Source organism: Anas platyrhynchos, chromosome 5, assembly GCF_047663525.1.
Source record: "Anas platyrhynchos isolate ZD024472 breed Pekin duck chromosome 5, IASCAAS_PekinDuck_T2T, whole genome shotgun sequence".
Classification (NCBI taxonomy): Eukaryota; Metazoa; Chordata; class Aves; order Anseriformes; family Anatidae; genus Anas; species Anas platyrhynchos.
Window position 1 is genome coordinate 33,438,700 of NC_092591.1, and position 16,523 is coordinate 33,455,222.

General features: G+C 41.0%; 1 protein-coding gene across 7 annotated transcripts in view; it reads left to right on the plus strand.

Moving 5' to 3' along the window:
- Nucleotides 1–1,911: 1,911 nt before the first annotated feature.
- LOC101790054 (carbohydrate sulfotransferase 9) overlaps nt 1,912–16,523 on the plus strand; it is a 35,007-nt gene continuing 20,395 nt past the window's right edge. For 2 of the 7 annotated variants that reach the window (XM_072038743.1, XM_072038736.1), the window contains exon 1: nt 1,912–3,253. The gene's annotated coding sequence lies outside the window, so the exon portion shown is untranslated. Of the gene's footprint in view, nt 3,254–7,322; nt 7,458–13,101; nt 13,275–15,018; nt 15,755–16,523 lie in introns of those variants that run through there. The other 5 variants (XM_072038741.1, XM_021278463.4, XM_072038737.1 and 2 more) reach the window with 4 other exon arrangements.

A 16,523-nucleotide genomic window follows, 5' to 3' on the forward strand; every position in this document is an offset into this window, starting at 1 on the left:
TGGAGTTCACAGGTGTGCTGAACAAATATTTTAAAGGTGTGAGAAGGAAATTGCTGTGATATAAGATACAGTTACACTGAAAAAATAAATAAATAAATAAAAATTCTACAAATGTAGACCAGCATCTTTACTGCTTCAGCAAAAACTTAGAGAGGAATTTGCTAAATAGAACATTAAAGAAAAGCCTACTAAATGGCTGAATTCTGTAGTAATTATGGAGAATAAAGGTGTAAAGGTTTGCTTAGCTTTAGCTTCAGTGAAAAAAGCAATATAAAAATGGCTCAAACTGTAAACTATTGGTTTCAAATGAAGGTAGATGTAGAAGTATATCAAAGAATGTGTAACAAAAAAAATCAGAAATGCCAAAGAAATGTTTGCCATGACAATTGTGGAAATTTAAGATCTGCAATTTAAAATGGCCTAGATTTTCTAGCATGTGCCTGAAGGAAATTCTGTACCAGTCTGGATTTTCTTTGGACATAATTCAGAGTTCAAGTACTAAATCTGTAATCTTATTTAAAAAAACTATAGCTGGTATGTGGCATGCTAAATGTGTTAACAGCCTGTCAGTTGTAACCAGTAAAGAGTGGGTTCCCCATTTCATTTGTAAGTTCAATGTTTTGCAAAAGGATATGACTATATGTATTTTCTATTGAGTATAGAGTATCCACAGTCAAATAGTCTTGGGGAATAAAAAACAAACGTTTTAAAAGACTAGAGAGTTAAGCCCAAACTGTTAACTGGCATAGCTAAAAATCTTTGAAACTAGGGAGCTTTTAGTAGAAAGCTGAGAACTGAGCTTCTTTACAGTAATATAGGCAGTATTAAAAATGTGAGTACTGTGATCTGTTACATGCACAAGGGAAGAATAAAACTGAAAATATTCTAGGAAAAAAGGAGACCTGAGACAGTGCAACAGCAAATAAGGTAGAAAAAGACTAGGCTTTCTATATTTTCATTGAGGTCCTACAAGATGGTCAGGTGTATAAAAGGAATAGCGAATATTTTCATTCGCACATAAAAATGAGAAAATAATAAAAAAAAGAACTAGTTATTTCCAATTAAAACAGAACATAGGCTGTTAAACTTTGAGAGTATTGGTAGGTAACTGTGAGCCAAAGACAAGAGAGTAAACTTTAGGAGCTGTTTTGGAGTCATTAAATGAAAAGACAACTCAGAGAAACTTGGAGGATGAGTGGTATATGCCTTATGTGACCTTTTTTGTTTTGTTTAAGGCAGAGATGTAAATATAATTTTCCCTTTCTGAAACTGGTGTGAGCGAACCAAATCAGCTGTTGATGTGGGGCAACATTAGATACACAGGATTTCTGTCACTACTTCATTCCAACCTGAGCTTCTCCTTTACAGTCTCTTAACTTTGTTAAAAATCACTTTCCTTACAAGTTTTAGGTTCATATTTCAGAGGTTTCAGTGTGATAGATAAGAGGTTGCTATGTTGTATACGGAAAGTAAATTAAGGAAGACCGTACAGAGTTTAAAATTAGACTATGTTTGTCTAATTATATTACCCAGTTACTAGTGGATTGATCGTAGCAGCTTGGTACATGCATTATTTCTGGCTTAGTTATTCACACTATCCTTTTTTTTAGAAGAATAGTGGGAGTGAGGCATTGAACAAATAAGACAAGGAAGAAAAAAAAAGATTTTAAACTTGAATTGCTAACTGAACATTTCAGAGGATTAACTGAAGGTCTGTTAGAAGCTGAATGAAAAGAAAACATGCAGTTATGGCTCAGTGGCATGATTATTTCCATTCAATGTTTATCTTTCTTCAGCAAATGAGATTAAAAATACAGTGGTAGATATGAAAATTTGTTGAGAACATTGCTTTTCAAAAATGATTAACTCCAAGCACACAAGGAAAACAGAGCTGTTGGGCATTACATTGGAAACCAACGCCTTGTTATCTCATCCATATAATAGTTTAGCACTGCAAGGGAGCTGGGTGCATGAGGTGAACATGGTGTGAAGACTGTTGCAGCCCCAGAGCATTTGCATTAACTGAGGTTTAAGTGGGAGAAATGTTCAGCTCTGATACAGATACGGGCTCTCCAGTGCCTGGACATCAGGGTATTCTCATAAAAGGAGGCCGCTCCATCACCCATCCTTTTTTTTTGCCTAGCATAGACAGAAACAAAGAAGCATGTGGAAAAATAATGTATACTGGCAGGCTTGTAGTAGGTGAAGTTGATTATAACCATCTAGTTGATAATTACCATCTAAGCTGTAAATCTATCTGGTGATAGAGGCCCCGATAAAAAACAAAACAAAACAAAACACAACAAACATGCACTTAGAGGATGAAGAAAATACCATTCCTGGAGCAATGTTGTGCCTAGAGCACAAAGACTCACTGAAGGGGCTGGTACCTTATGGATACTTCAGTTACAAGAACAGATGTAGGGGAATTACATTAGGGGAAGTTGGATGGCCAGAAGCAGGGTTTGGGAGCTGCTGGCTTTCCCCAGCGCTCATCCAGTCTCTCTCACAGTCACTGAAGCTGCAGCTCCTCAGGGGAGAGCAGGAACCTACCCGCTGCCAACACCAACTGGCCCGAGCGAAAGGATTGATTTTAAAGAACTTTATTGAAAATGTTCTTCACAAAGTGCAGCAAGCAATCTAAAAGATATTAAGGAAGGCTGGCAGCTGGACATATCTCAGGTCCGTAGCTTGCTGTAAACACCAGCTAAGCGCTTGCTATGGACCAGGAGTGCCAGGCTTGAGGGCAGCACCAAGCCCTGGTGAGCCTCACCTGGGGCCTCCCCACAGGCATGGGCCCAAGGCCTCTGTGTAAGCTCAGCCCAGGGCCCTCGGTCCATGCTTGGGCTGTATCGTGCTGGAGGGCTGCTGGCCCCTGGCTCAGCTGTGCCTCTGGTGCTTCTTGCTCGGGACCTCAGGACGCATCCCCATGTGGCCTGTCCCTGTGGCCCTGACTGGAGCTGGCCACAGCCCCAGCCTTAGCCTTGTGCCGTGAGTTGTCTTTCTGGCCTGGCCTGCCCCAGCACCGTGATTCTGGGCCTGTTTGGCCTAGGCTTGTGGTGGGACATGGCCTCCATGTCTGCCAGGGCGTGGATGGACAGGCCCTGACGACCCATGGCGCCCCTGATGGTCTGGTGGTGGGAGATTCTCTGCAAACACCGGCTTCGTCCCAGAAACGCTGGCCTGAGGAGAGGTTGCAGTTTTATTATCTAATCACCAGTGCAAAGCTGTGCGGCTGTGAATAAGTAAGGGGGTGAGTAGATGTATTTAATTGGTTCCTTGTTTCTAAGCAAGACAGATGAAAACTTTGCCTCATATTTGTTTGTGGTCACTTGAACCACCTAACTCATGTCTGGGGTGATCGCTTGCAGTTCTTAAATCCCTTTCCCACGTAGCTTATGCTAAAAACCTTGACTTGTAAATTCTTATATATTCTGTACTTTTAAAATGTGTGTTTTTTTGTTTTTTTTTTTCTGCTTTGGTGGTTCCTTGAACATTAGAGTGCTTTATCTGTAATTCTTCTTCTGTTTTGTTTTATTAAAACGTTTCCTTTTCTCCCCCAAACAGAATCCAATGTTCTAGATTAATAAGGGAAGGTTTAAATCTAACACTGCAGAATCTGTAAAAATCCCTGTCCTTGGTTGTCTTATACTAGAAGATCCAGCTCACCTTATTTATAGAAATGCCTGGCAAAATGACTGTCTGACATCAGTGATCAGTGGAAAGCCTCACTGAAGTGTGACAACTGCTTCTCTAATTCACTGCCTTTTTAATAATAGAGTGCAGAACTTGCCAAGATCAGCGAAACACTCAGCAGAAGTCCCATTAGTCAGTTCTGACCCACCTTCATAGACAAATTCAGATGATTTAGTTACACTACAAAACTTTAAAGACATTTTATTGGCTTTCTTGACTACACATAATTTTAGATTTTATAGGATAGCTAAGCCAGGAGAAACTCAGATACTACAGCTTTTGAGCACATCAAATTCAGGAATGATCTTCCCCCCTCTCCCTCTTTTTTTTTTTTTTTTTTTTTTTTGTTACAGACAGATGCCAGTGTTGAAAGTTATGTAGGAGGGAGAAAAATTGGCAGAAGAGGTAGATATGCAAATTGTCTAATTCTGTGCGTAAAGACATCCATCATGCATTCCTGAATAAATGAAAACTAAGATAATTTTCCATTTCACAGCTAACCTCTTTTTGGTAGGCACCTCCAGTGTTGTACTACTTTAGGATTTTCCTTAAGTGTGGGGGACCTATGTTTAGGGAAGACTTTCTCATCTCTTCGCTTCTTTTTTTTTTGGCTGCCTTCACAAAACAATATTCAGCCAACTCCCTGCCAACAGAGTCTGAAATTTTTATCAGATGTGGTTTCTGTTTTTTTTCTGGCTGAAAACTTCTTGGGTGTCTGGTATCTCTCTTAAGCAGAGTACAGGGATTAAAATCAGCAATGTTTAGCCTGGCTTAGAATTACTGTTCTAGAGCCTCCTTAGTATTTAGGCATGCTTAAAAATATGTGGTGATTGCTCGGATCCTCCGTATTAGTTTGTTTCTATTAACCATATTGCTTCAAATTAGGATAGTACAGACAGTGCTTAATATCAGATAAGGTGATGAGTATATTATATTGGAGTATGGGGCCCAACCCTCACCTTCTAGGACAGTCTTGAGAGCAAAATAAACATGTTTTCCTCCTCTAGGAGAACAACTGGGACTAAATCTTCAATTTTTCTGAGATTTCTGACAGGAAAGCCAAGACTACCTTCTTGTAAGGGTGCCTCAGGATGCCTTTCTCACCAGAAGTACATATGGCAATAAAAATCCAGTTATCCATGTGTGCTTGCAGTAGTGATATCAAGGAAGAAAAACAAGACAAATCAGGATCTCTTCTTGCAGTAGTCACAAAGTCCTTTCTATCAGTGCTTGATGTTGCCAGCCATGTGAGGACCCGTGAAATTCCTACTGGGCTATGTGTACCAGGCTGTAGCAGGCACCCTGAGTTCAAATGCTTCTCAGCAGCAGTTGTTACACCGCATGCTACTGGTGCAAGTTCCCATTCTTCTGCAAAGGCTGAAGGCTTGTTTGTGGCAGCAGAAAAAATGACTACTGTTGTGAAACATGGGTGATAAAAAGGAAACGTTCTCTGCATCTTTGAAGGGGTTCTTGAGCTACCTCCCTCCTTTAACACGCTGATTTCCAGGCCAGCTCTGAGGTGACAGTTCAAAGTATATTAGCTCGTCTTCTCTTCGAAAGCAGCCTGCCAAGAGCACTCTCTGTCTCCTCAGAAAGCTCCCTCCTCAGACTGTTGCCAGCTCCCATCAGGAATACTGGCTGTGCATACCTAGCCCTTGATTTCACTGCTTCTCCTCACTATCACCAATGGGATGTGGTAAACCAATCTCCTGGTAATTAAGTTGGCTTAATCAGCTTCCTGGCACTCTAGTACTTGGAGGTGCCGTGTGTGGGACCAAGGCAGCCCCTCTGTCAGGCTGCAGGTACTTGATGCCTGTGCTCTGTAGCACATTGGCTCACTCAGGAGCAGGTGTAAGATGGTGAGGAAGGGCCACCCTAAATGCAAACACCAGCTGCAGAGTAGCCAAGGGACTCCATCTGGATATGGCAGGCTCGTTCAAGATGATCTGGGCTTCTCAGCACAGGAAGTGTTTGTTTGGTAAAGTGCTAACTGACCTCAGTAGTAAGCACTTTCAGTGCTGTTTAAGGCTATAAAACCTTGTTACTGGTGCTGCACAACGTACATGCAATTTGATTTAACTCATTGGTTTGTTCTCAGACGTACAACAACCAAAAACCACCCTTCTTTTTCTCTTTTGGGACAGGTGGAGGTGGTCAGGAGTAAAGGCTTGGGTGACTATTACCAGAGATACTATTGCACTGCTTTCCTCATGTATTAGGATTAGTGGCAAGACTTGACTAGGCACAATGCCTTCCTGAACTTGCCTGAATCTAGTGAGTGTGCACTGATCTCTCCTCAATGGGATAACTGACTCTAAGCATTGGGAAAAACTTCTCATTAGCAGTTTCCAAACCCTCTAGCTGACAGCCCCATCTCTGATTTCACTTCTGGTCTCCCTGTCTTTATTTTCATTGAAGCTGACACTTCTATTAGGAGTGAAGCCTCATCTGCGACCCTTCATAAGGCTTTAACTCATAATTTGGAACAATCGTTTAGGCTGAAACTTTATTACAACGAAACAGACTAAATAGCATTGTCTAATATTGCTTCATATCTTAGTACACCTTGTTGATCATTCAACACAACTACAAACTTTGTTCTAAGATTTTATGACAGCAATGATAAGCACACAGCTAATGCAAACGTAAATGTAGATCCTCAAAGATGAATTTTAATTGGCAGTTTTCTTCTTCCTATCTGTTGCTTTTCTGAAGAAAGGCAGTGGTAAAGTGTATGCCTTCTAAGTCAGAATTGTCTAAAGTCCTAAGTCCTATTCTCAGTCGCAGACAGTGATGCCGACATACTGGGAACACAGCTGGTATCTTGCGCGGTGGCTTGAAACACCCGTGTGCTGTAACACAGACTACAGAGTAGAAACGCCTGTGTCCAGAACAGTGTCCAAGGGCTTTTGTCTTCTTACCATTAATATTTCTTAGTGCAGTGTTCCCAGTGAGAAAGCACAAGCATTGTGAGCTGTATCGCCACTAGAAGACAGGAGCAGCAGGAACAGGCAGGCAGCAGTTTCACACCTCGGTCTGCCCTTGTGGTGGGCGGTAGGCCAGGTACCCTCCTGCAGCACCTTCTAGCTGTCCTTAAGTTTGTAAGACAAAGCTGACCAGATCTGGTGTTGGTGATTTACCACTTCAAGTGGTGGGTTGGACGAGGTGATGTCCAGAGACCCCTTCTGACCAACCTTTCTGGATTTTTTCTGGTGACTGCATAGTCTTTGACTTACTGCCTATCAGCACAGTGGCAGGATTTGTGCAGAGAATGCAATATTCCGAGTAAATCATACAGGCTATTGGAAAACTTTGATCTCAGTTTAGATAAAATGTTTGGATAGAGTTGGGACAAGGAGAAGTTTTATTTTCTTCAAATAAAAGAGGACTGGCTTTGTGGGTAAAGAGCTATAGTGCTTGGGATCCAAGCACTGTTCACCTACACTGCAATCATACTAATAGGTGGTAATAAAAATGCACTATCTTCTGACAACCACACTACTGATTACTACATTTGTCACAGCCAGTAGAGCACTATGAGAAGCTTTCTGATGTGCTTGTAGTGACTGGTGCCAGCACTTTTTGCAGTTCAGCCACAGCTGGTGGAACTTCGAGTTCTCCTCCCTTCTCACTGCTGGCCAGCCGGTTCCAGAGCGGTCCAACTTATAGCAACGAGAGAAACCAAGTTATAAACTAGTGCTTCACTACAGTGAGCTTGGGCTGAGCTTTTTGTGGAATTCGAAGTGGTGGCTGCAAGGCAGGTACAGATTTATTTATTCCCAAGTCTTCTGTGGCATTCACATCTTGCATGTTCTGAATCTTCTGTCTTGTTAATGCATTCTCTTTACATGTTGTGTAGCACAAACTGGAGTATATTCATGTCCATAGAGTCGTGTGACAAGATAATCTTCTTGGCATGCTGATGGGTGATGTCTGAAATAAATTTAATTTATTTCACTTATGACTTAATTGGGAAAAAGTTGGGGAAAAAATCAAAGATATATTTTCTGAGAGATTAATGTGTGCTCGCCAGACTTCTGGAAGCACTCCTCTAGCAGTTGTCGGCCTCGAGGATGACAGGCATCCTTTCTGGCTGTCCCTGGCCATTGCTGCACACGTGGTGCGGCATTCACTGTCTGGGGTGAAGAAACAGAACCCTGGGGGTGCGAGCTCTCTGCAGCAGGGCATATCTCCTCAAGAAACTGGCTGTTCTTGGCTTGGACTGGCGCACGCTTCGTTGGGTTAGAAACTGGCTGGATAGCCGGGCCCAAAGAGTTGTGGTAAATGGAGCCAAGTCCAGTTGGAGGCCAGTCACTAGTGGCGTCCCCCAGGGCTCAGTGCTGGGGCCGGTCCTCTTTAACATCTTCATCAATGATCTGGATGACGGCATTGAGTGCACCCTCAGTAAGTTTGCAGATGACACCAAGCTAGGTGCGTGTGTCGATCTGCTCGAGGGTAGGAAGGCTCTGCAGGAGGATCTGGATAGGCTGCACCGATGGGCTGAGGTCAACTGTATGAAGTTCAACAAGGCCAAGTGCCGGGTCCTGCACCTGGGGCGCAATAACCCCAAGCAGAACTACAGGCTGGGAGAGGAATGGTTGGAGAGCTGCCAGGCAGAGAAGGACCTGGGAGTGATGGTGGACAGTCAGCTGAATATGAGCCAGCAGTGTGCTCAGGTGGCCAAGAAGGCCACCATACAGCTAAATAAAAACATCATACGATGGGTGAGCAATTGGCTAACGGGCAGGGCCCAAAGGGTTATGGTAAATGGGGCTGCGTCAGGCTGGCGGGCGGTCACCAGTGGGGTCCCTCAAGGCTCCATTTTAGGGCCGGTACTTTTCAATATTTTTATAAACGATCTGGATGTAGGAATAGAAGGCATTTTGAGCAAGTTTGCTGATGACACCAAACTTGGAGGAGTTGTGGACTCGAATGAGGGTGGAAAGGCCTTGCAGAGGGATCTGGATAGGTTGGAGAGCTGGGCGATCGCCAACCGCATGAAGTTCAATAAGAGCAAGTGCCGGGTCCTGCACCTGGGACGGGGAAACCCTGGCTGCACGTACAGACTGGGCGATGAGACGCTGGAGAGCAGCCTAGAAGAGAGGGATCTGGGGGTCGTGGTAGACAGCAAGTTGAATATGAGCCAGCAGTGTGCCCTGGCAGCCAGGAGGGCCAACCGTGTCCTGGGGTGCATCAAGCACGGCATTGCTAGTAGGTCAAGGGAGGTGATTGTCCCGCTCTACTCTGCGCTGGTGCGGCCTCACCTCGAGTACTGTGTGCAGTTCTGGGCACCACAGTATAAAAAGGACATGAAACTGTTGGAGAGTGTCCAGAGGAGGGCTACGAAGATGGTGAAAGGCCTGGAGGGGAAGACGTACGAGGAACGGCTGAGGGCACTGGGCCTGTTCAGCCTGGAGAAGAGGAGGCTGAGGGGAGACCTCATCGCAGTCTACAACTTCCTCGTAAGGGGGTGTCGAGAGGCAGGAGACCTTTTCTCCATTAACACCAGCGACAGGACCCGCGGGAATGGAGTTAAGCTGAGGCAGGGGAAGTTTAGGCTGGACATCAGGAAGGGGTTCTTCACAGAGAGAGTGGTTGCACACTGGAACAGGCTCCCCAGGGAAGTGGTCACTGCACCGAGCCTGACTGAATTTAAGAAGAGATTGGACTGTGCACTTAGTCACATGGTCTGAACTTGGGTAGACCTGTGCGGTGTCAAGAGTTGGACTTGATGATCCTTAAGGGTCCCTTCCAACTCAGGATATTCTATGATTCTATGATTCTATGATTGTTTGTTCGTGACCCAGATGTTGAACATAAAATTATTCCACAACTGAATATGGCTTCCTTGGCCTACCTAGACCAAGGATACTTGGTCTGGAAAAAAACATTAGTGTAACATCCAGCAAATGCACTGAGCAGCAGTGATTATAAGATAAGGTTAATTTTGTAATTAGTAAGTAAGTTTAGACTGTGAAATTTTGGTGGAACTGACTGTTATGTCAATAGCTTCTCCCTCTGTCCTTTTCCTACGGATAATGAGCCAGGTTATTAATTTATCTGAGCAACAGAGAGAACACTTGTGCTAACATTGATACACTGAAACTTCTGCTTGTTCATATGCTGCAAAATACACAAACCTAAGGACACTTGCTGTTCTTAGATTACATTTCCTTCCTTTATATGAAGCTTGTTCCTATTATAGTGATATGGCTAAAATTTTATATGAATAGAATTCACGTATATATTCCAATGAAGTTTACAGTTAGTAATGCCGTGTCTATGAATGTCCTCTGGCATAAAAGCTATTCATTGTAAGTAGTGCAGACTGAACCGTACTGTAATGGCTTTTTTGTGACACCTAAGTTGCCTTTTTGGAGGCCTAAAATTTATCTTTGAGAAAGTGTCCCAGGGTTCCCCATGTCAGAGGTATGTCTGCAGGGCAAGAAGTGCCTATTCTAAAAAAAAAAAAAAAAAGTGTCACGATATTTTTTCTAGGTGTTAGACTCAGTGTACAAAACATTTCCAGAATGATGGCCCACAGAGTGAAAACAGCCAGAAAAAAAATCAGTAAAAACTGCTTTTTAGATTGACTAACTCTGAAACTCATCAAGCTTTATTGCTTTTATCAGCTTTTTAGTAGAAACGTTTGCCTATTACTGAATAATATGGAGAGTTTATGAGAGCAGTGGCTTCTCCTTGTAATCAGTGGTGACTGAACAGAGCTCCACATGGATGCAAATGTCCTTCAGGTACACCTGAAGGATCTGTGTACAGGAACAGGAAATTATTTTTTGTGCCGAAGACGACCAACCCCATTAGTGAATAATAGAGCATTGTGTGTTTTTTCACCAGTTCAGTGAGCAATCCTGAGAAACGTAATAAAGGAATCCACAGAGTGAAATACATTAATGTAAAAACCTCTCTAACTTTTTAACTAGACCACTACAAACTTCCCATTTTGAACAAAGGGAAAGTATTAAATTATTGCAAGACTGCTCTGACAAACTTTAAAGGGTTTCTGTACATTGGCACCTGGTGGCAGAATTTGGTACATGTAACGTGTGCTTCGGTCTAAATCAGGAGTCAGGAGTTAGACTCTTGCCCGCAGAAATAATACAGGTGGTCATTAATTGCCAGTGTTATCTGAGCTGAGTGCCTGCAGAGACATTTCTGTATCATGTTGCTAATGCCCTCAGACAATCATATCTTGAATTTATATTCTGTTTAGCTTATTTTACAACTTAAAAGTAAAGACCACTAAATTTCAGAATTTCACAGTAAAAATGTATTGATTTCTCTGTAGAAAGTCTCTTTAATCTGTAGGACATTTCTTGTGCCCTCTCCCCATGAGAATGAGTAAATGAATAAAGAAAATGTACAATTTTTCCTTTAGAAATGTCAAAAAGTATTCTTGAACTGTATGAAAAATAATTTGAGTACACATGCACATACATATAAATACATGTAATGTGTACATACAGCTACAAAATAACAGGAAAAACTACAAGAACAAATTTATTTCTCCTTCATTATTGCAAGTTAACATGAAAAATTCTTAAGCCTTAAAACAATGTTAGAATATACAACAAAGGTTTTATCGAATGACTGGAAGATTAAAGTTCTCCTTGCGGAAAAAATGAGTAAAACACAGATTTGAACAAATTTACTTAGCCTGTAAGAATTTAAGTCTGTAACTTCTTCAGATGTAACATTCCTGGACTTTTCTCTGAAAAAGAAAACAACCCCTAGCATATGATTAAGTTTATCTGATAGTTCCTGCTATATGCTTGGCACTATTTCTTGCTCTACCTGTTTAGTAGCTACCCTAAAATATATGACCTCTTTTATAAATTAGTTTTTTGATACATACTTAAGCTCAGAAACATTCCTGTAATACAATGGCATTAAGAATATCGTTTGAGGAATCTTAAAACATAACAGAGTTGAATAGACGGAGCTGATCAAATGGATGTTGGAAGGGTCATTTTAAAAGCACAAGTCAAGCAAAATCATAATTGCCTATGGGAGCATCGTGTAAACACCTAGAAAGGCAGAAAAATGAATTTTAGATGTGAATTTCCTAGTTCTTGGGGAAGTTTATTTTCAGGATGTAAAATTTGCTATATCCAGGCTTGAACAAGATGCTTGTACATCTACATGCTAATTAACGAATTCAGTCGATGTACAGGTAAACAAGCAAAACAGTTCATAGATGTTCTTTTGAAAATCTATGAACTTCCATCTGCGTCAGTTAATTACTGATGCTGTTCAACTTTCTCAGCACATTGTAAAGGAGTAAATGGGCCTCTTCCAGAGAAATAAAACACCCGTTAGGAGAGCTTTACCTCCAACTGCCAATTAATTCATCTGTTAGAGCATTTCATATATTGAAAGAATGAGGTCCTCTGCCCTACCTTGTTCTGCCTCTCTCTGGGCCATAAAGAAAATGCGTGTGCCTTGTTTGGTAACTTACATACTTTAGCCTCTATTAAGGAATAAATTCAAAACCCATGTGAAATATCTCTACCTGATCGGATGCACGTGCAGTTCTTTCAGTATGAGTACACACGGAATGGCAGAACTGTGGATATGGGGATATTGCTCCTGTGCTAATCATCATAAACACACCAAATGGTTTTAAAGATCAGCAAAGCAGAACATTGGAAATGGAAGCCTGTATGATGGGATTTAATAGTTCAAATGAGAAGTGGATGTTTTGTTATTTTTTAATTATTTATGATTTTTTCTATATTTTTTTTCAACCCAGGCAAAACACTTCAAGTATTTGAGTGTGAATCTGGGGAACACAGACTTTTTCCCACATTGAAAATAAAATTTGGTGACTTGTCTTTGAAAAGCTGTGGTACTTTGGAGAATGCATTTGACTTTTTGATGTATGGAAACTGCTCACTTTGGTCGAATAAGCGTTCGAAGAAATGCAGCTTGCTTCTCAGCAGGATTATTTGCTACCCAGACCCTAGCGTGCGAGTTCTTCCAGTGCCTGTGGGGAATGGGCCCTGCTCAATCCACCCACTCTGGCCTGTTTCAGATCATGCCTTTACAGGACTATCAGTTACCCTTCTAGCAGATACTGTACCTGTATTCAAGAAGGGTCAGGAGTGGCAGTAAACTTGATCCAGGCAACAATGGGGCCATTAGTCTGACTCAACAGTGTGCAAAGCTTTAGCACAGATCTTAAAGGAAATAATTAAGGTAGGACAATAAAAGGGAGCACACATTTTTCCGGAGGGTAGATCATGCCTTACTGATCTGGTATCTTTGATAAGAGAAACAATCTGTTTAAGAGAAATGCCGTAGTTTTAATTTCTATTTAAGAGAAATGCTGTGGTTTTAATTTACCTGGACTTCAGAACAGCCTGTAATATATTATCACTCTGAAAGTCTTGCAGCTGTGAGTGCTGAGCTTCTGATGATACAAGCATGAGGACACACAAGGTCTTCAGAGCAAAGATGAGCAATTGATGTTCGGTGTGACTGAAATGTGGGATGGAAAGGAGAGGCACAGACAGAGTGGACGGGACATGACAGACTGTTGAATTAGTGACTACAGCAGGGTAAGATTGAATTTATCAAGGCCTGAGATGAAGCAGTATTAATAAATGACGTGTGAAGGGCAAGAATCTGATTAGGAGTTGTTGGGGTTTTTTTTGAGCTGTATTAACTACTTAGATAACAGCTTCTACTCTGAGTTACTGTGAAGGCTTTTCCGCATATATTATGTTTTTATTTATTTATCTGTTCTTTAATATAGTTGATTTGTTTGTCTCTGGCAAGTGTATGTCACTTTTTCTCCTCTACCCTATCAGGAAAGAAAAAAAAAAAACAAACAGATCAGGGCATCAGAAGTTTGTTTGTTTTTAAGTCCATTGAAGGACTTTAATCATAAATTAGCCCAAACCAAACTTTATTTTGCATTTCTTATTTAAATAATCAAATATAAAGAGCTTTGAATTATTGATGGTGAATCAACCACGCAGGGACTAGCAGAGTTTATGCAGAGAACACAGCCCAGTCCCTAATCCTGCCATCTGTTTCCAGAGGTCTTTCCAGCCTTTTAGTAGGCAACCCTATCATTTCAACTGTTTGCCATGGCACTCAAACATATCAGTAACACACACAGGTATTATTGTAATTTTATTTTTTTTACATGGAAAATCTTATCCCAAGATCAAGTATTGAAGATCACCCTATGTTTGACTGTGACCAGGATTTCTCCGTGCCAAGTGTTTGTTTGAGACACACCTGCACTTACAAATCTATCTCCAGTAGATTTTAAACATATATCACACATTTTCATTAGTTTAGTTTGGACAAATCATAGCCCAGTTTGTTTGTTACTGATATTATTCTTCTGAACTACAGTGTGAGTGCGTACGGTAATGTTTATCCACGTATGGAGGTAAAGGGTACCATATAGAGACACTCCTGGTTTTAAATGTGTGCAACCTTTTCCATTTGTAAGAGTTTCAGTTTCTTGTATTCTTTTTTTCCAAATTTTGCTGTTCAGATTGAAAATGTTTTTGATTTTTTTTTTTACTGAATACTTTTTGCAATTAAATGTAGAATTTGTGTAATATTTCCAAAGCAAGATCAGGGCATATTATGGTGTGGATCATTGATTTAAAAGATCAATGATAGAAGAGGCTAAAAGCTAACGCCTGCTACAAGCTCTCTTATGACAAGAGAGTGTGCAGCCAGCCCTTGAGGCACCTGTGTGTTACATGTCTGGAAAATGCTGCATTTCAAACACTGACTTAAGGAAGCTGGATGTTTTCTCTGTGCTACTGCTCTTTCCTGATACCAGCTCCAGTACAGCTGTTGGTTCTTTATGGAAGTTGTTGAAGACTTGGAGAATCATAAGAATAACCCAAATACTTGAAATGTCTTTATAATGAGTGCATTTCAAAGTCATCCAAGCTGTTCTTGGCTTGTTTTCATTCCTGTCTTTGTCCCACTTCACAAACCTGTTCTGTTAATGACAGAACCCTGTTCAATCTGGTTGGAGAAATGTTCTAACACAATTCTAGGGCTGGTGACTGAGTTTAGGGCAAATTTAATCTGGGAAAAAGGTGAAAATGTTTACTGGAGGAGATAACAAGACTGGTGGTGAGATGAGATAGAAGAGCTGAGGAGACAGATTCTGTATCATGTAAAAACAAAAACTTTAAAAACAACTAAACAAACAAACAAAACAGCAACAATGAAACAAAAACCATTTTACTCAAGGTTGGCAGCCTTTCCGGAAATCGTTGATCATCCACTAGTAGATAAATAATGATGAATACAATTGGGAGTGACTTCCAGTGAACTTGGGCTGGTTTTTTTTCTTGTTTAAACAGACACTAGTCAACAAGTACAGAAGAAAGTGTAAATGTTATCAGGAAAACCATTTGCATTATTGTGTCCTTCACAGGTTATCACAGTGCTACACAGTGTTACAGGAGCAAAACACAGCAGGGTCATGCTGCAGACTGTGTTCTTGGGATGTTGCCCTTTTCTTTGGACAGGTATCAGCCATGCAGGTCTTCCTTTGGGCTGTCCGTCGGGTCTAGTGACACAGCCTGGTTTTCATAACCCAAACTAAGAACCAAACTTCATTGCTGGCTGAGGAATCTCAGTTTTGAGGTAAAACGTGGAAAGGAATGAAAAGACAAGCACTGGCAGAGCTGCAGCTCCAGAATTACAGGGAGCTTCTGTGTCCTGAGTCACACCTAGAGCTTTCGTGAGCCCAGCGAGAGACTGGATTAGTGTCGGCAGGTACTGAGTCAGGCTCAGGAAGTCCAGCTTATCTTGTACAATTTTCTTCCTGCTCATAATAAAGATGCAGTCACAGTCTGCGGGATGCTATTGGTAGGACTGCTCATTTTCTGTCTACATCTTTATTAGAGCTGAAGGGGTTGTGCTGTACATGTAGTATGCAAGGGTACACCTCCTTTTTATTTGAGCTAGGGCATTAAGTAAACAGAAGGCAAACTCAGCCAGAGCTGTGAAAGCTGTATCCGGACAGGAGGCTTCAGAGGCAGAAAATGTAGAGGTACTTTGTCTTCTTTTTTCCCCTACTCCCCTATTTCTTTAGAATATTAGTATTCTTCTCCCCTTTCCCTCCCTCCTCTCCCCGGGTGTTTTGCAAGAAAATTAGAGCAGTTGTATTCTTATTTGTGTTTTAAAACATATTTTAAAGTGAGTTCTGACTTCAGGTTTAATGAAGTCAAATGTAGTTGACTTTCAACAATATCTTCTCGGATGGAGAAATAATTTTGCAATTGTATGTATTTTGTTATTTTTTTACATTGCCTTAATTGCAATGAAAGGAAAATCGTGAATACACATGATCTTATCTAATCTCTTTGGTTTCTTCTTTGATATCCCCCCCCCTTTTTTTTTTTTTAAACAAAGGATAGCTGTAAAACCTTTAAAAAAATACTCTTAAAGCATATAAATTTTTTGCGCTTTCAAACTTCTGAAATTCTTAGCTATCAGTGGGATGTCATAAAAACATTTTTAAACTAGTGTAGGGACTTCTGTTCGTGAAAGTATACAGAATACAGAAGTGCAAACAAGTTTCTTCCTTCACTGCCACTTCATTATTGCATGTATTTTCAGAATACTCTCTACTTTTACATTCTTACATATCAAAACCTGAAACTGTTTTGAAAATCCTCTCACAATAAACTTCTAAGTTTTTGAGTAATTTTACCTGTAGTATGGGTACTATGCAACATTCTGGAATTCATAAGCTGCCTTAATTTTTCAGCTGTTGCGGTATTTCAAAGGGGGATGTTAAGGCTTATGGAGAATACAGA